Here is a 20,000-nt window from a genome sequence, read left to right on the forward strand (position 1 = left end):
GGCGATTCAGGCATGTTTTATTCTGCGCTGTGACTGTTAACTCGCTTCTGTCGACCTTTGGACTCATATTACCATGGTGTAATAATTCAAAGATACACTTACCTTGTATTCTTCCATTGATGTTAACAGTTTAAAGTTCTTTCCGAGCTCACCTTCACCTCAAGGATATTCACCAGACTGCTGCAGCCCTTACACTCTCGTCCTGCTTGCCGAAATAATCAGGTATTGATGTCCCTTTATGACTGGTCGGTTTTGTGGCCTCACCAAGAGAGCGGTGTCTTAAGGCGCATTTTTAACGAGAAACGCAGGGAAGCTATGGATCGTAACCCGTGTATATGCGAGACGGTAGAAAGCGTCTGAGTGTTATCCCGTGTAAGTGTATGTGCAAGTATCACTCTGTGTGTAAAAGAGAAGTAAACCCATGCAGGATTGAGCGAAGAGGTCTTTCCTCTAAGATGCATTATCTATGTTCAGAGGCTTTCAGAGCCAACTCTCATAGATATATATTGCAAGACCTGTTATTCAATATTCTTTAATAGTTATCAAGAAAATATCCTATTCTTTCGTGTAGGAAGCTTATTAATTAATGAAAAGTTAATGTTTAAATGATTAAATCATGAAAGGTAAATCATTAAATATTTAGCTCCAACCTAACATAATGATATTCATGTTTTCCACAATAAATCAATTGTTATTCATGTTAATGTTTTTTTTTTTTCATTTTTATCCTTCCATTGGTCCTTTAGATTATTTATTAAAGTGATTCCTTTAAAAGAAAACGCAGAAAGAAGCCATTATATTTACCATTTATTCAGTTGCTCTCATAAAAACGAGATGTCTCCCACATTGTTTTATTGGAAGATTCACTCTTTGGTCTGGCTATGGTATCCCATAGTCATGACCATTAAACCATTAAAAGACCCTTAAAAAGAGAACGAAAGGGGTAAAGTGAGCAGCAGAGTAAAAAAATGAGAACAGCACCGAGGATAGAAACAAATGGAAAGCGGAGGTCACAGGGTGCTGCATGCTGCCTACTTTTTTTTTCTTTCTTTGTTTCATTATATGGCTATCAGCCAAAGCGTGTGGCCAAGATAATTAAGCCAACGGATCCAATTCATTATATCAATCTAGATAAGGTAAGAAAGTGTTGTCTCCTTTAGAAGTGATTACTTTATGAATTACTGTTTCATCTGATAAAAGAAATGAGTGAATGGTACGTTTTTAAGTAAGATCATCAGTTGACCTGCTAATGTGTCAGCCTGTTCATTGCTATAAATACTAGAGTGGCCTGGTACTTTTTTCTCACTATGTAGTTTACATATGATATTATCTAGCAATTTATTTTTAGAGGTTTAGAATGATTTGATCGCTTTAAGTGAGCTTAATGAGTCTATAAGAAAAAAAAAAAATATATATATATATATATATCGTAGGTCGTCCGATAGTGCAAAATCTAAAGCTTTATCAATAGCAAAAAGTTCAGCAAGAAATATCGATGTATGATTTGGCAATCGGAACTGCAATACACATTCAGTCGATCATACACCAACTCCTACAAACTCATCTGTGTTGGACCCATTGGTGTATATATATATATATATATATATATATATATATATATATATATATATATATATATATAAGGGAACAAGATTAACAAGGATTTCTCTGAACCTGTGGCGTACCTCCACCTCCATGGACTTAGCTGATGGAAGCCAGGCTTCCATGATAGAAAAAAATGGTTGTTTCCTGTGGCGCAATATTTGCCTGGACCAGGGTATTGATGGTAGAGAGATATATGCTGTCTTTATCGACGAGTTAGTACAGTTGCATGGGAAAAGGCCTAATACCACCATTTCTGGCCTAGTCCGAGGACACCACTTCAAAACGCTCGATCCAAGTACTATTCAGGGCCTCATAACATATACGCAAACAAGTATTCTGTACAGCATCCAGACCTTTCAAAATTGAGTTCAATGCCGACTCATACACGATTGATGATTGATAAGCTACTTCAGACCTAACTAGGGCATTATATATAATTGGCAAAGACTATCAGCTCCCCATTTCCAGCAATGCACTCTAATATATTTAATGCTCATTAATATTTATTCTTTAATTGACCAATGTGGTCTTGCCAATTAAATCTACAATCAAAGAATAAACCAAGAAATTTAGCAGAGTTTTGAGTAAGTATTAGGGGATTATATAAAGTTAACCTGATGTTCGGCATCTTTATATGTGAAAAAATACCCCTACACTCTTGTGGAAAAATGCAGGCAACATAAATCATATCCCACATAATCTAAAAGTATAAAGTTTTCTGAGTAGGCCATAACGCCCTGTCATGTCATAGGCTTTTTCTGAATGATGTTTTTAATTTTTAATTTCCATTTTATTAACAGTGATGCAAACCTGTGATATCTGCCAGGAGTCACTTCTACTTTGTCTCATTGCTCTAGCCCTAGCTTTTACTAGTTTGTAATTGCAAAAGTTCTAAATATTGATGTTATTTTTAAAAAGCCTGTAGGCCATATTTTGTTGACACAGCGCCCTGCGGTAATCTGGTATCCACCATGGAACTGCTTAATGTTATCTATTGAAATCCTAGCTATGGATATTGCTTCTCATCCGTGGTTTCTCCAATAACTACGTGCTTGATGCTCCTTGTAAAGACAAACCAGTCGGCTCTTATTACGTTAAATTTATGTGCTTGTTGTGTCACATGAATATTTGATAAATAGGAAGGCGAATGCTTCCTTACGGGTCATCAGCGGTGTGGGACTACCATCGTTCAGAAGGACCAAATCTGAATTATTAACTACTATCTCACCTCTACCATCCACCTGCAAGAAACTCCACAATGTATGATGAGCATTAAAATCACCTAAAATTAATTTATTTTGTGGCAGACTATCACAAAGAGCACATTATCAGATGGACACTAAACTGAACATATAGTCAGATACATGCTATTGACTTTTACTTTGTATGCAACAAATTCCTAAGTAGAATCAACAGTCACTTCAGTAAAAGGGATGCTTTGGTGGGTTTACATGGAGACTCAACCCTCTCGATCCTTCCGACAAAATGATAGTTTTTCAGCAAAACTGCCTCCTCAGAGGTGTCAAATGCGTTTCTTGACTTTGAATTATAATTCAAGGTAATTTCTAATAGCTCTAAGACTTCGATAGTTACATAGTATAATGGTTAATGCAAAAGTAACATTTTATGGAGTTAATGAAGTGCCTCATCCGACAGTATTTTTTCTTTTATTCTGGGAAGGTGCATCCTTCTCTGCCTTGCTTCCCAAGAGCCTTTTTGTGGGAAGTTTTGGAGACAGTATTCTCCACCGGCTGCACCCCACTGATAGGGAGACGTCTAGTGAAAGATCTGTTCCTGTGAAGAGGAACGGACCAGAAGCAGGGATCACCTGGCTGAGGTGAAGTGTGGGCTGTGATTTGGTATCCTTATGATTTTTTGCTGGGTTGATTCAGTAATTTTTATTGTTTTGTTCAGTTCTTGAATCTTATTCATCAAATCCTTTATATACTTTCCTTCAATTCAGCAATTTCCTGATCCTTTACTGCCATCTCTGGACTGATATTACCTTCATTGGAGTTATTATTTACTGTGTAGAAAGTATTGAGTTTGCTTGTCAAACCTTCAACTTTCCTCTTGGCTTCATAGTAACTAACTTCATGTTCCCTCTTGTATGCTAATGTTTCGGTTTCCTTCTTCAGACTGACATATTCAGTAGAGCCTAACCAATGCAATCATATCATGAAATGCAATGCATTTACCACAAGTGAATTTATCAATGTCCTTATATATGTGGTCCAGTTTTTGTTGCCACATTCCTGTTCAGGTTGGTCATACATTTCACTTCTACTTTGGTCCTTCATATTCTCTAGTATTTCACGCTTTCTTCCATCGTCCTGAAGATTACAAGCATTTGGAGTAGCGGGAGACTATGTATTTATGTTAGTTTAAGAAGATAGTTAACCTGAGAACTGAACTGTACTTTAACCAGGAGACTACCATCTAGCAATTTAAGAACAAAATCAAAACTGCCACCTACTTGACCAGCAAGGACCTTTTTGATGATAAATGAAGGGTTTGAATTTCAATTACAAAGCAAACATTTAGAAACCTTGTATTCTCTGGAAAGATGTTAATTACTGGTCATACATATTCATCATTTGTTAGGGCTCTATACGTAGTCAGATTGATCATATGCAGGTCATGAGTCATCCTCCCATCCAGGGAGTCAGTCATGCTGGATGTCAGGCCAGGGCCAAACCCATGGAAAAAGCAGTGTTTTCGTTAAGCTTCCTCAACCCCCTCTCCTAAGTGGAAGACTGGTTGCTTTATCCAGCACCAGCTAAGGGATTGGAGTTGTATGTAAATTGCCTCTTTAATGCTGAAACTGCCTAATGCAAGGATGGTAATTCATTGCCCACTCCCAAGTAAATACGGAAAGCTCTCAAGGATACACTGGTAGTCTCAGGAAAGTCATACTAAGATTAGAGGAATCATAGCAAGAGAAATAGTGATGCCCCAGACTTCTCGCCCCCATTATCGAGAGGTTGAAGCCATCAAAGGCTACCTTATGTAGAAGAGTGGCGTAGATTTGGGGTGGGGTGTCGACTACAACTAGTGCAGCCTTGTCACCTATAGCAAGTAAAGGCACTGATGATGCGTCAGATTGCATTCTGTATACAAATATAATTTAAAATGTTAGTTAATGCAGAAATAATATCCAGGGAGATGTGAGACCCCTGGAGTCCAGGGTAACTCAGGTTGCACGAAACATGTTTTTTGCCATTGCATTTTTATGGAGGTGCGAGTGATACAAAGTTTCTTACGAGTGTGGATGTACCTTCTCATTTTTCACATTTGTTGTATTTTGTGGGATGTGTCCAAGGATGTTAAGCCAAAGGTTATTAAGCCAATTGTTTCAATCTAGGTAATCAGGTACGCCAACACTCTCCACTTACTTTGCCACAGATGTATTTTTGCTTTTGTAGGAGACTTAAAACACTGAGATCTGAGATGATATTACCCAGTTAATTTTTAGTGGTTTCTAATGATTTAGTGGCTTAAAGTGAACTTGATGAATAAAAATAAATAAATAAATAAAATAAATAAAAGAGAGAGAAAAAAGCATGGGTCATTGATTGTGCAATATTTAGAGCTTTATCAAAGACAAAAAGTTTGTCAAGGAAGATCAGTTCTGCAATCTGAAAAAAAGGTGTTTAATATAGATCTTTCTGAACCAGTACCCCTGAAATGAGCCACCTTGCTGCAATGTGGGGGGGGGGGGTCAGATCCCAATGACCTGGTGAGCCGGATCAGAGGGTTACCCGTACTGGAAGGGTCACAGTGGGGGATGAGACAAAATGGCTCCCTGGTGCACCAAGGCCCATGAGAGGGGATAGTGCGCCCACCCCTGGTTCATTCCATCCTAGACCAGGGAGAACTCTCCCACTTTTGTTTGCCATGTGTGGCATCCTGTATTACTAGGAGAAAGGAGACCTGTAGGTTGAGTGATGCTGCACACTTCATGCTGTGCCCTGCTACTAGCAACACACCTCTTCGGTCCTCTGTTCTGGTTAGAAGGGTTGCCTGATCAAGGCCCTGTCAAGTCAGTTGGCTGGTCAAATATGGCCAGGGTCAAGCAAGCACTGTCCAGTCAGTATCGCATAGGTTCGACAACTGCCATCAGCACTGGGTTGTGGAGTGGAGTGAGGAAATGAAGAATTCTAATTTGTATGATTTCTACAAATCTACAAAGAACTAGCTCTCTCCCTGACGAGTTGCTCTAGCAATCTGTCTGGAATTTCATACGTCAGTGCAAGAATGGGAATCGTAATGTCTTCCAGTCTTCTAAACCAGGTAAGAAGCAGAAAAGACCTCAATCTATTTAGGAAATCTTACCTGGTAAATATTAAAGTATCTCATATAGTAAATACCTTGTAGTGAAGGCCATTGATGGTGTGTCAGTCATGGATAATGATATTGTTGAAGTACATTGCAAGATAGTTGAAGTGTGTCAGTGTAATTCTCGCATCACCCCACAGTGATAGCCAGATAGTTGAAGTTTCGTCACCAGACGAGTGACTATCTGTGTGCAATATGTGACATTCCTGGGGCACAAGTCTCATGTTCTCACAAAATACTTATTCAGTGCAAGGGAATCGTCTTTTCCAGATAGCTGATAAGGCATTCTGAGAAACTGTTAGAGAAACTATTGAATTTTAACACGAATTATATAGTGACGCCAGTTTCAGAGTCATGAAGTGCCAGTGGAATATGCCAAAATTGTTGTTATAATTCCATTTTATTTTAGTTGAAGCTGAGTGATCCCTGCATCCCTGCTAGCTCTATTTTTCAGATTGTATATTGCCATAGAAAGTTCTATAGCTCCACCCACCCACTCTCTACCCAGAAAGTGGAAATATCATTGGGAGAGGCTCCATCACAGTTTTCCCCTCTGTGGTCCTACCCTTGTCCTCCACATCCACCTATCCGTTACTGCAACCCATACCCTGCCACCAGGGATGGGAGAGAATTTACCTTAGTTTAACGTGAAGTGAACTTGATGCTTCTTGGAATCTGTTTCAACTTTCTGTGTGTGTGTGTATGAGAGAGAGAGAGAGAGAGAGAGAGAGAGAGAGAGAGAGGAAGAAACTGTATTAGATAAGAGACTCTCAGGATGACACATTTAAAGTTACTGCTTGCAGGCTAGTGCCCTGTACATAAGCAACATATGTTTATTGAGCCATCCACACCGAAACAGTTAAGCTAGTGGCAGTAAAACATTTTAAGAGAAAAGTTGCTGGTTGGGAACATTCGACACCACCTCTTCTAATTTTTGAAATGTTAGTCCTTCCGGAATCAAGATGAAAACAATTCAGGTCCATTATACTGTTACCACTGCAAAGAAGCCCATGAAGCTTCTTCAGAGCAGTGTAAAAGATACAAATGTGGAAAAAAAGGTAATAAGGAACAAGAAAGTTTTTTCAGAAGCAAAGCTACATTCTTGTGTGCTGTTTGCACAGCCGAGTAAGTCGTTTGCCTCAATTCTGACCCGTCCTCCTTGCTATCCCTTACCCTCCAATATTTCTTGCTCCACACCCTGCCACTACAGTTCGACCTCATTCCTCAAATACTGAAACTACCTCTGGTGGGTTGTTCCACCAGAGGCAGAGTATGTGTGAGGAAGACTCCTCCTCCTAAAGTAAGGTCTTTGGAGCCATCAGTCAAGGCTCCAGCGGCCTCAGTGGTGACAGCTTCAGCTGCCACATCCACAGGGGGCTCTGCTGCTAGACAGAATGCCCCAGAACCAAAGGCTCAGGTCCTCTTTGCCTGGACAAAGGAATCCTGAGCCTGTCCAAAAGACTCCTCCCAAAATGCAGTCTTTGGAGTCATTAGGCAAGCCTTCAGAGGCCTAAGTGATGACAGCTCCAGCTGCCACCACATCCATTCTACTAGACAGAATGCTCCTGAACCAAAGGCTCTAATTCCGTCCTTTGCCAAGGGAAAGAAATCCCAAGTCTGTCCAAAGGAAGCCTGTGGAAAATAGTTCCACAGATAAATAACCTTCCAAAAGGTACTCCCAAGATGCTTGAGAGGGACAGTCTTTACGTGTGAGGCAGGCCTTAGCCACAGGTGCTGCCAAACACCTTATGAAAAGGTAGTTTGTCAATCTGAAGGACTGGATACCCTAATCCAACTGTAACATTTGATAGCTTTAGGTAACCCAGTTTGTGTATGTCTGCAAGAGATGACCAGGGAAAATCTCTGATTTCCCTGTGAGTATTCCAAGCCCATTATGGGACCTTTGATAATAGACCTCATGGAAGAGTAGCAGTGATGTATATCAGGATATTCCCTTTCAGGCTATCCACCTACAGACAACACTGTAGGTAAAAGCTGTGAGGATAGGCTTGACATGCCCTTACACTGTTACATCCATCTACCTTCCTCCACATAATCTCAACATAGATGATTTGGAAGATCTACATGGGCAGTTGCCTTGTCCATATCGACTCTTTGAAGATTTCAGTGGTTGGCAGTACCTCAGGTTGTATGTGCAACCTGAGCCAAGGCCAGGTGAGTGAGACAGTATGTCCCCTCAATTAACTATGGGACCCCCTTAGCATGGGTATGGAACAAGGTGTGTAAGATTGCTGGAAAGAGCACCTCCATGTCACCACCTGCTCTGAAGATAGAGGGCATAATTCTGACAGACAGAAAGGTTGCAAATGAGCTATCTAAATCCATGGCAGAGATCTCCTCTTGAGCATCTTACATTGCTCAATTCTCCACCCTTTGGGCTGAACAAGAACAATAACCAATGTCCTTCAGTAGGACTGCAGCAGAATTTCCATACAACTTTTTTGCACAAGGAGATGGAGTCTGCTTACCAGCTCTGCCCTAGGACTGCCCCAGGAAGTGATGATATCCCATACCAAATGATATCTCACTTATCGGAGAAGCTCCCAATAGTTCCTGTTGGCAAGGATGCTTTCATACCAGGGAATTACAGACCAATTTCTCTCACCAGCTGCATCTGTGAGCTGATGGAGAAAATGGTAAACTTTAGGTTGACATGTATACTAGAAAGAAAAATATATTGACCCCATATCAATATGGTTTTAGAAAATTGAGATCAACCACAGATGCTCTTATGAGGATAAAGACTGCTATATAGAATTCCTTTGCACAGTGATGTCATATGTTAGTAGTCTTCTTTGACCTTTTAGATTATTATAATACTACTTGAAAGCATGGCATATTCATGCATGACTACCTTCATACAAAGCTTCCTTGCTGATAGAAAGTTTAGAGTGCTAGTCTTCCAGCTTGGAAGACCAGCTGGAAGGGTCCCACAAGGGTCTTTAGCATGATCCTGTTTGTCATTGCTAAAAATGACATTGGAAAGATGCAAGAACACATGCAGACTGCAATAAATCAGGTTTTTTTCAATGGGCAATGTATCATGGGTTCAGATTTTCTCCAAGCAATACCATGGCTATGCATTTCCACAAAAGAGGAAAATTCCATCCTTCCCTTCATTTAGGAGCAAACCCACTGCATTTTGCTCTAGATGTTGGACTCAGTTCATTATGAAGCTCTCAGTAGCTGTACTGTACAGGTCTACACCAGTGGAGTCCCTGTATGCTGAGAGTTGAGAACCACCTCTTTCATTACACTGAGACTACATGAACCTGATATGCAACACAAAACTACAAAGGATTCCTTCATCCATGGTTTTCAATCTCCTTGAGGATAGCCAATCCTATGGTAGGAGAATGAGGAATCTTGTGGAAGATCTCAATTTAAATCTCACCAAGGTTATAGTTGTTGGAAATACCCAGTTCAGTCAAGTCGAGCTGGATTTAGTTGGAATAGGTAAGGGATCTAAAGCAGAAGTTGGGGAGAGATTTCTTCAACACAAGTATCAGTGATCAGATGCAATATATACAGATGGTTCGAAATTGGAAAATGGTATGGGCTTTGCAGTAGTGAGCAATTGGCAGTCTCCATTCCTTTTGCAAGATATTGTGAGTCTTGTAGTGCCTTGCAAGCAATCAAGAGCTTAAACTCATCACATCCAGTGGTGAGGGGGGTTCAAGATTGGCTTGCACTCATGTCAGCATGTAAAAAGATAACTGTGTTGGGTGCCACTGCATGTTGGCATCACTTTTTTGATGAGCGAGCTGATCAGAAGACCAAGGCAGCTGCCACTCAGCCCTATGATACTCATTATCTTCTTCCACACACCAACTTAATGGAGGGTGGAGGCATACCTTTAAAAACAAACTGCAAGAGATTAGAGATTACCTTGGCAGTTGGGTGACCAGTGTCCATCCCAACTGACAAGTAGTTGTATTAACAAAACTAAGAATTGGGCACACAAAACTAACTTATGGGTATTGATGGCTAAAAGTGATGCACACTGTGAGGGATGCCAAGAGCCATTAACGGTCGCACATATAAAAAGATGTGCAACATTCTCAGACTAAAGATGTATGTACTTGTCCCTCCTAATGTCAAGATGGCTTTCAAACCATCTTTGTGGCACAGGTCAGTGATAGCTGGCTGCATCTGATTCAAAGGGTAGGTACTGATTCCATCTCAAGAGGTGAGATCCAAGTATATTTCAAGGTTCCAAGATACATAAACAAGCATTCTGCACAACATCCAAACCTTTCAAAATAGAGTTCGATGCTGAACCATACATAATTGACCGAGAGTTCACTTTGGACTTTATATATCATTAACAAAGACTATCAGCTCCCCAATTACGAGAAATATCTTTGGTATTTATTCTTTGACTGACCAATGTGGTCTTTCCAATTAGTCTATGATGAGCGTAAATCAAGAAATTAAGCAGAATTTTGAATAGGTATTGGATGGGTGTCTAGTTTTAACCTAACATTAGGCTTCCTCCTATATGAAAAAAGGGGGAGCTATTAAGATGTCATTGATCATACACAGAAATAATGTTAGTGACAAGACACTTCCTTGTGGAACCTCATTTATCTGAACAAAAAGGTCCAAAAAGGCGACATTGTCAGAAAACAGTTTGACAGAGAAAGTTTTGTCTGAAATGGAATTTTGAATGAAACAAGGCGAGTTTCCACATAATCCAAAAGCACAGACTCCTCTGAGTAGGGCATATAGCCATGTTATGTTGTAGACTTTCTGTATCAAAAAATACTGAAATCAGAGTGTTTTGTCAATTGCCTCTTGAATGTGACTGTTCAGTTTAACTGTTCAGTTTAACTTGAATGTGACTGTTCAGTTTAGTTTCAGAGTTTCAGTTTAGTTTAGTTTCAGTTGATCAAGAGTTTGGCATCCCTTTTGGAAAGGTGCACTGCTCAACTAGTAAATTACTGGAATTTAAAAGATACAATAGCCTACTGTTAACAATTCGTTCTATGACCTTGCATAAGCAATGTGTCAATGCAATTGGGTGGTAGGAGATGGTGTATCTGGGATTTTCCTGTTTGAAAAAGTCTGTCTTTTCCAAATTTCATTGTAGCAACTTAATCATGGCATCATTTAAATGCTTTATCATCTCATATCAAATTTCATTGGGGCCTCTGTGACAAAATGAATAGATTGCAGCCCAGCCACTTCCTTGGTCACGAATGCAGGATGGTAATTTTAGCTCCTTGTGTATGAGAACTGCATGGCAAGTGCATTAGCAATATCTCAAGGAGAATTGCAATTCATTCCCTCATGAATGATATTAATTTTGAAAAATATTTTTTGTGATATTTTGTTTGTTAAATGATGTTTTGGTGCAATAAGGCTCTTATCGCATATCTAATTGTTCTACATGCCCAATCTTACTAGTTTGTAATTGCGAAAGTTCTCGTTAATGTTATTTTTTAATAGCCTGTAGGCCTTCTTGTGTTCACATAGCAAATTGCGGCAATCTGTTATCCACCATGGAACGCTGTGCTTAACGCTATCTGTCGAAGTTTAGCAGTGGATATCATTCCTGCATCTAATATGCAATTTTGAACAATGTTTACTTTATCATCAATGCGTTTCTTGGAGAACTGTAATATAGTGAGCATAAGATGAGACTAATAATCTAAGGTCATTTACTTTAGTTCTAAAATTTTGACAGAGAACGTCATATGGTTGTTGGTAGTGCCTTGTCTGCCAATTACGGTTTTACTTTTATTTTCTGGGAGGTTCGTACTCCACTCCCTCGCTACCCAGGAACCTGGGTAGCGAGGGAGAAGACAAGAGCTGCTTGGGCGAGGTGTGATCTAGATTGTGATTTGGTATCATCCTTATGATGACGCTATTGCTGGGTTGATTCAGCAAATTGTTGAATTGTATAATTCAATTCTTCGATCTGATTCATTAATCTTTGGCTGTTGCCTTTAACTCAGCAATTTCTATGTCCTTAGCCATTAGCTCCTGACTGATACCGACTGCAATGGGAGTGTTATTAGTTGCTGCATAATCAGCTTGTATCCTGAGAAGAGGTCTGGGAGCTGGACAGCACCTGTTAAGTGGTCAAGTTGTTGCTGGTTCATCTGTGATGAGTCGTCAGTCCTTGCAGGCTCAGCAGCAGCAACACCAAGAGCTTCCTTCTGCTGCTTTCCATCTAGGGCCGGTGTCTCAGGGAACACAAAGAATTCATCTTTAATGTATCCAAAGTTCAGGCGGCCGCCCAAATTGCCAACCACCTGGGTTGGAAGACAAGGTTTTAAAATTCTCCTGGAAAAAAACTGGGCAAGGCACCCTTTGAATATATGAATTTGTGACAAAATAGTAATTTAAGAAGAGAATTTCATTGAAGTCAGTCATGCGATATTATAAAACTGCATCTTGCTGTCAAAAACCATCTTTGTAGCGTACCCTGGACGGCTCGTCGCGAGTATTATGTCACAAGCTTGCCGATTGGGCAGCGCAAAATGTGCGGTGAAACCATGCTACACCTCAGTCTACACACGGCGCTGCGGAAAGCATATCCAGAATGTGTATATAATTGGTGGCTTCTCTCTGTCTGTTTGTTTGTCTGTCTCTCCCTCTCTCCCTCCCCCACTCCTCTCCTCCTGCCCCTCCATCCCTCTTTGTTTCTTTTTTCTTTTTTTTCTTTTTTATTCTCCGCACATTTTCACTGTCCTTGCCTTCTTTCCTTTATTCATTTATTGGCTCATGACGTTTCTCCTGCGGTTTGGAAGTCAACTGGGACACAGGCTCTCTTTGTTTCCTACACTTTTAGGGTGTGTTTTATAACAGGTAAGTAACATATGTAGGGGGAACTTGCTGGGTATAAGGCTACAACCTGTAAGGGTTCTGCGAGCCAGAGGTACCCCGATAGGCGGCTTAGGGGCCAGAACTGGGCCCCGTTCGGTCCCTCCCAAAATGCGCTATATCCCCCTACAGATCTTTAGTTGGGTGATAATATTCATGATGATAAATTTAGTTGCGATGGCACATAACTAGAAAGAACTATAATAATATAAAAGGCGGTATATACTTTGACAGGTCAAGCTAAGTCAAAATAGTCTGCTAATTTATGAGAGCAATAATAATATACGTCCCAGCTCCGGTAGATTTCCAGTTTCATCCAGCCTCCGACTTTCGAAACCATTTTATTTGGAATGGAATCTCCCTTCGTGGTTTAACGTTGTTATGATGATTTCCGTCGCATTTGACTCGTTGATGACTGGCAGAACTTTTATTCCTCGACGACAAAGTTGATAAAATGTGTAAGAGTCGGCTTCGCACTGTATTTTGTGGAGGAATTTGCATGATTTACACACAGGAAAACAGAACAAAAATACTAAAATAACTTTAAATCGGGTTAGCTGAACCCTACGGTGGCAGGAGCCATGGTTCATCTATACAATTACGGTATTCAATTCTGCGGTTAAATCCGGGATTACATTTTGTCTGATTGACGCACATTCAAAATGCACTAGATCAATGATTGGACAAAAGCAGCTTTTTATTATTAAAATGCGTTTCGAAAGTTTCCTGATGACGGTATCAATTTTACATAAGGGTTTCTTAATTGCTCCTCGAATAGCAATGGTATTTTATGTATTGATAGCATTAGCAAATAATACAAAGCAAAGCAAAAAAAAAAAAAAAAAAAAAATAATAATAAAATAAAAAATAAAAAAAAATAAAAAAAAAAAAAAAAATACATAAAATGCGCTATTAACAGTTACAATCGTTTGGGCACACGCAGTCTCCAGGATGTTATTCTTAAACAACAAACTTTGAACACAATTTAGTAACAGATCTTGCAAACTTAGTGATGATTATCGTCAAATATGGCAACAGTTCAATACTTATACTTGTCTTAAAATGTAAGATGGAATTTATTGACCTTTGCCCGAGCCCAAAATACTTCTACTACTTCATTGCCCGTCCGACGGTACTACGAAAGCTTAGCCCGATTTCGTCGCGCGCTGAGCCGGCCCAATCATTCAACTGTGGTCGTTTGCAATAGCCAAATCAGAAATATCTTTTATTAATACTGTCTGTAATGCTTTTTATTGAAAATTACTTCGTGCAATATATATGTAGATTTTATCCGGTTCTCGTTATATCAAAGTTAATTGTCAAACCTTATAATGTCGCGCCTCCATTATTACGCTTCGCCATAATACGTCGACCTCAACCAGGTAGTATTTCCTGGGGAAATATTTGTAAATATTTGTAAAATTTGTAAAACTTAGCCGGCTTTCAATATAATATTTTTTTCACACAATCATTTACTTTCACAGAGGACGGACACACTGAACGTTTTTCACGGGCGAGGGCAGGGATTTCCGAAAAATCGATTTTTGATTGGTCAGAAAACTCTGACGTCATTGTCTTAAGTTTTCATTGGCTAGAATTTGTGGCTGTTTGTAACATCATATAATAGCAAAATTTTCAGTAATTGGTCGTTATGCATTGTGTCCTTGTTTTACTGTTTCAGACAGTAATCATTTGTTATCTCCATTTCAGATGATTTTTGTCTTTACATGAGTGAAAACATGGCATTTGTATTTTAGTAAGTAAAATGTACATTTTTATTGTTTTATGTGCATGTAAACAATCAGGTAATTAGGTACCTCATACCTAATTTTATTCGCTCTCGGAAGAGCTATACTGGGGCTGGCAGGGGCTGAATTCGCTCTCGCTCGCCTTGCGGCGGGTACAATTCAGCCGCTTGCTGCTTGGCAATGCGATTAGTGCCAAGCAATGGCACAATATTTTATTTTATTTTTTATTTATTTTATTTTTTTTATTTTTTTTTTTTTTTTTTTTTTTTTCCCCATACCAGGCTCAACCGTCTGCCCCTATTGTATTTTCGCCGCACGAGCAGCGTCTCGTCAATCTCGGCGATTACACCTATTGAATTTTGGTTTTGTAACCAATTTTCGGTTACTTCAGAACAAAAACTCCTCCAATGTACTGCTAGTTGGCTAAGAAATACTAATACATTTAATAATTTGTGCATGGTCCCAATATTTTTGCAGCCAGTGATTCACAAACAAAATCATTTTAAAAGGTTCCAAATGTGTCCTCTGCAGAAACATGCCTGTGTAATCGCTAGTCGAGAAAACGCAACGTTTGCGCCGTTTCGTCTTTGCGATTTTTTCCATCTGCTACAATACCATACCACCTATGTCGATCTTCACGGTACCTGCAAGGTAAATTGCATTGTGGGCAGTTTACCGCTCTTGGCAAAACACCGTGTGCTCTCAGGAATTCTATAGCGTTATTTATTATTTTTTTTTTTTTTTCAAAATAATCAGAAATGTCTATAGTAATGAGGATCACACCCTGCGCACCTAAGATCCATTTTGTGCAAAGATTTTGTACATTTGCTTTCCTTGCCCACGATACATACACAAATGGTGGCATGTGATTGATTTATAGTATATCCTGTAATACTATTGGCTCTAGAGACAAGTGTCACGCGCATGTGGTGTACAATAAGTTTCAAAAAGTTCGTGCGCAGTTCAAGCGGTAACATTGTTGTTTTTGAAAATCGCGCGCAATTCTTCGATTCCCTCTTGCCCGTAATATGGACTAGACACATCGATTTGCGCAGAGTAAGATATTTATTACTGAAAATACTCGATATTATGATGGTATTACTCTTATATTGTCATATCATTTTATGCAGAAACAGAGTCACGTTCATGTAAGTATGTGCGGAATTTATCTACTTACGAAATGAAGATATTACATTAAATGTAGGAAAATAAAACGGCATCGTTGTTTTGTTTACAAAAAGCAGGAAAGGATATCGGATGGCGATTTTTTAAATATAGTACATAGAAGATTAAGTTTCTTAGATTAATTTGCTCTGTCGTTTGCCTATATTATTTCCTATATAAAAGAAGGCTGGATGAAACTGGACCCATACCCCAGCTCCTAACTGTGGCAAGTAAAGGCTCATTTACCACGTTTGTAATGTTTTTCACCGGCTCCAAGACTCCAGAAAGGGGGTAGTGATCACACCAAAGGTCCGGCTGACTCTATTTTGTGATCGACGGGATTTGAACCCCTCACAAGACTTACAGTTTTTGATTTGGGTTCACCCAGATAAATAATATGTTTAGTAAAGATTAAAACTTAAACAAAAGAAAAAGAATTATAAAAGAAACCTCAGTGAGTAAAAGAAAACAGCTAATTACATATGATAATAAATACAGCTAAAACAATATACAGCAAAATAAAAAGGTGTACGCACCAAACTCTACCTTTAAGAAATAAAATAAAAGCAAAAGTAAATCAAAAGTCTCGGGTGAAGTGTATATACAGTAATAAAATAAAATGTAAAAACGACAAACATAAAAGTATGGTAGGCGACCAGCTGCATAAATAAAATAATAAAATAAAAGAGGATGTAAGCAAAGCTCAGGGAACGCCCAACAAAAACAAACATGTAAACATAGAGTTGCCTGACAGTAAAACTGTGAGATTTGTAAGATATGGGCTGTGTCACGTAATGTAAGGGTGCAAGCCTTATATACAAAAACAAAAGAACAAACGAATGAAAAACATAAAACAAATTAAATACTAAAATAGCCACGACAAAAACAAGCTTACATTGACATCCATAGCATGAACCCTTCAAGATTATCATTCCCGGGTGTAAATGTTCGTGCATGCATGTATGTGTGTGTGCGTGTGTATGTGTAGAGTCAGACGGCAGTGGTGGGTCATGTAGGATAAGGGCAAGGAAGGGCGGTAACAGCAAGGATTGGAAGGATTTAGGAAATTCGAAAGAGTCCTATAAGGAAAGCCTCAAGTATGTGAGAATTAGGGGGTGAGGATGCAGGTTGCAGGAGCTGGAGACAAGTTGTGGTAGGAGAAGAGGTTTCCAACCTCACATGGGTTCACTCAATTAAGCCCCATTAGCAGGAGCAAAATCGTTTACCTCCTCCTTGAGTGACGTATTTGGGTCCTCTGACTGCGACCATCAGCTGGTATGTCGTGAGGGCTCTTTTATCAGTGGTGACTGAGAGTTTATGCCTTCATGACTTCATGTCCTCCACCCCCTGAGTGGTCACCCTGTCAACATTAGCCTCATTACTAGTTCATTAGACTGTGACTAGGGTGTACCAGTCCTTAACAGGCAATCTTGGCTTGGGGTTGTGGATCTTCCCGCTCTATTCAGACTCACATCAATGGCTTAGAGATATGTATAGTCTTGCTTTTCCTTTTCAAGGAACTTTTTCTTTGAGACAGGACAGTTCTCGGTAAATGTTACCGAGAGCGACGCACCCCCTCAGAGACTAAGTTCCAAAATCGGATTTTTTATATCTTTCCTCCAGCCAACGATCTTGGGGGATGCGTGGGGAATCGGGGGTTGAAGGGGGGGGGGGTTAATGGATAGCACTGGGTGCCCATAGGAAGCTGCAGAAATCGAAGAAAGTGATTTATGAAACGTTAAAAAGTCGATTTTTCGAAAACCCGAGCCAAACATTGTCCGACGAACGAAGTAAACAAGCACAAAAATACGGTTAAAATCGGCTAAGGAAACTCTACGGACGTTCCCGCCACCATTGAAAGTCTACGGACCTACGCGCCAGTTTTCAAAAAAAAAAGTCTACGCGAATAAAACCCGTCGGTCGGCAAAGGAAAATCTACGGATTTCACATAATTCACATCCCCTGTGGTAATCGTACAATGCGTCCTAACAATAAACCAACCTAACCTAACCCTGTGGGATTTATACACTACGATATATATATTCCCAGCAGGGGCTCTGCCCCCTGGACCCCTGTGGTAATATATACGCCTATAAGGACCCCAATTTCTTACCACTTCGTGCCCAGAGACATCTATTTCGTTACAAAAAATTATTGCCACATACCGTCAGTGTGGGGGGTACAGACGAGCAGCGGCGAGGAGGAACTGATGGAATCTCTTATTTTGTTCGGGGTGGGGCATCATAAAAATGGCCATAGCCAAATACCCAATAAAGTGGTACCTCCTCCTGCCGAAGCGGGCACTTGGCTTTTGCATCCCTCCATTTCCGCTCGATCGTATTGGTGTGCGCCTTAGTGTCAGGGTCAACAAAATTGTATGAATGATTCACAGTTAAATGTTGATAGCCCTCTGTTTCAAGACAGTTGTATGCCTTCCAACAATCACTAATGACCGTTGTCCCTGGGTGGATACGCTCTTTAATGACTTTAAGCAAAGTAAGAGAGTCACGCGTCTGCACAGGTACGAAAAAGAATTTCCTACTTTTGCGGCATACTCCTCCAAAAACCCACTGACCTTCTATGAGTCGACCAACGTTATATTTTCTTTTACCAAATTTACTCTCATCAATTTCAACAATTTCCCCTGGCCCTCCTATCTGGTCTGACTCATTATCTAAACACCAAGAAATTAAAACCTCCCGACAGAAGCTTGCCCAATCACAAATAGTCTTGTTTGGAAACTGAAAGTCGCTCCGTGCAGATTCGTAGGAAAAGGCCTCTCTTACATACAAATTGACGAATTTTAAGTTAGTCTCAAAATCGAGCTTACATCAAACTTTTATCAAACCAGGTGTTCTTAAAAAGTGATTTTTTGAAATTGCATCTAACTGTTCTATTATTTACTTTCTTTGATTTGTCGCACCGAAAATAATGTTCATTACTAATGCGGCATTCTTGACCGCACTTTGGACAAGATAAAGCTGCCTGAATTAATTTGTGCGACCGGCACAGATCGAGCAAGAGGTCGGCGTGGCCGCCGTATTGCTGCCAAAATTGCCCGTACCTACCATAAAAAACATTGATCAGTAAAATTGTAATGATATGAGCAAATAAAATATACGCAATACAATTACAAATTACTCTAATATATAAAAGAACATACCCCATGTCACACTGACGACAAAAGTTGGAGCTCCCTGCTGCCATGTCACCGGCTTAAGTGAGAGTGAGTGAGCAAGCGACCGCGAGTGTATTGTTCCGATATATGAGGCAATTACGGTAAACAAGCAGTAGTATTGTTAAATAATTAAGAATCTGATAATATAAATGATAAGGAAAACCTACATAAAACCGCAACTACAATTGAGAGAGCAACCAAATATATGTATTAGCATAAAAAAAGTAAAGGAAATGTTGTTAGAAATAATATAAAATAATGATGGAAATAAATAACAAATCGGAAATGATTTCCATGGTTGTCAACAGAAAACGCGAGACCTATGGTCAAAGGAAAACGCGATCCTTATAGAAAATGGATTTATAGAAAATGAAAGAAATGGAGCAATAGAAAACGAGAAATTATGGACTCTGCCATTTTCAGGCTGTTGTGGACTTAGTCTCTGAACGGTGACATGCAGAGCCTATTTCCCTCATTTTCCGGGAAACATGAGTCCGCTGCAGATTTATTTATATTGATTCCTAGTCTATTTTTTATGCTCTACAAGATGGCAATGTCCATTTTTCTCTATCTCAGTGCGTCACTCTCGGTAACTTTTACCCAGTTCTCATGTAATGGGTATGGATTGTCATGGCAACAGTTCATTTCAGCAGTGGCAGAGCTCCTTGCACTCTCCCTCGCTCTTCAGTCAAATGGTAGGGTAGAAGCTATCCCCATTGTTGATAGATCGGGCTCTTTATCTAACCCTGTTCTTGGACCTGTTGTCACAATTAAGCAGGAGGCATTTTTGCCTCCTGCCACAACAATGATAACAGGATGTTACCACAGAGAGAGGTGATACTGTACGGCTATCTGGACTCGTTCATAGTTAAAATCTCGTTTCAATTCTGAGAAAATACTAAATAAATAATATGTTTTTCGAACGGATCAAAATTCAGCTGCCAAGTAAGCAGATCAATGTGTCTAAAAGTTATATTTAATCCCTCCTCGTTCTCTGGCAAAGTGAGGCATTTTGAAATATTTATAGTTGTGGTGTATCTTTATAGCAATGCATCATACATATCTCTTCTTTAAATAAGCCTTTCAAAATTCGAAAGTCACTGAATTTGGTTGAA

General features: G+C 39.6%; 1 protein-coding gene across 1 annotated transcript in view; it reads left to right on the forward strand.

Moving 5' to 3' along the window:
• LOC119594270 (vesicular, overexpressed in cancer, prosurvival protein 1-like) overlaps positions 1 to 20,000 on the forward strand; it is a gene marked incomplete at its 3' end in the record, with an annotated part of 43,822 nt that overhangs the window by 940 nt on the left and 22,882 nt on the right.

This window comes from Penaeus monodon, chromosome 3 (assembly GCF_015228065.2).
Source record: "Penaeus monodon isolate SGIC_2016 chromosome 3, NSTDA_Pmon_1, whole genome shotgun sequence".
Taxonomy (NCBI): Eukaryota; Metazoa; Arthropoda; class Malacostraca; order Decapoda; family Penaeidae; genus Penaeus; species Penaeus monodon.